This window comes from Chinchilla lanigera, unplaced genomic scaffold (assembly GCF_000276665.1).
Source record: "Chinchilla lanigera isolate Chin_1 unplaced genomic scaffold, ChiLan1.0 scaffold00154, whole genome shotgun sequence".
In the NCBI taxonomy this organism is placed as follows: Eukaryota; Metazoa; Chordata; class Mammalia; order Rodentia; family Chinchillidae; genus Chinchilla; species Chinchilla lanigera.
In genome coordinates, this window is record NW_004955555.1 from 2,012,665 (window position 1) to 2,013,701 (window position 1,037).

Genomic DNA, 1,037 nt, shown 5'->3' on the forward strand with positions numbered 1-1,037 from the left:
CCTGGCAATTGAGTTTTGCAGTGGTGGATACAGAAGCCAGAGTCGCAAGCACGCTAGAAAAGCGCTGTACTGCTGAGCTGCATCCCCAGCCCTAAAAGCAAGAACTTTAAGGAATATGAATGGTATAAAAAAAATGAGGCAGGCATGGTAGCACATGCCTGGAACCCCAGCACTTAGGAGGCTGAGGCAAGAGAATCACCACATGTTTGAGACTAGCCTGGGCTACATAGTGAGTTCAAAGCCAGCCTGAACTACATGGGGAGACCCTACCTCGAAAAGCAAAAGAAAAAAAAAAATGGTTGACTGGATGGGGAGAAGGCAGAAAGAGGAGTATTTCAATGGGTGTGATGCTTATACCTGTAACCTTGGGCCTCTGGGTTATTTGCAAGTTTGAGCCCAGCCTGGACAAATTAGTGACTTAATCTCAAAATAAAATGAAATGGGCTTAGGATGTAGCTCAGGGTGAAGGTCCTGGGTTCAATCCTGTCTCCCTATACATACACACACCCAGAAAAGAGAAGCATTTCAAACTCTTTCACCCCAGACTTCCCAGCCGAATCCTAACCACCTGGGGAGGCAAGTGATTAGAGCGGCTTCTTAGAGCATCCCCTTTAGAGACTTCCATAGAAAATGATGAAGAACCGGGTGTGGTGGTACACGCCTGTAATCCCAGCTCTCAGGAGGCTGAGGCAGGAGGATTGTTGCAAGTTCGAGGTCAGCCTGGGCTACAAAGTGAGCTCAAGGCCAGCCTGAACTGCATAGCAGGACCCTGTCTCAAAAAAAGAAAAAAAGATTGAAGAGAGGTAGACCTAAAAAAAGAGAGAGACACGGATGTGGTGGCGAACGACAGTAACATCAGCACTGGGTGAGAGGCTGAGGCAGGAGGATCGCTGCGAATCTAAAGCCAGCCTGGGCTCTCTAGTGAGACCCTGTCTGAAATAAAACAATGCAAAAGAAAATGATGGAGGGGTGTGTGGGTACTTGAGGGTTGAAGGATGGGGTCCTGACTGGGGCCTAGAGAACTGTGGGTTCTAGAG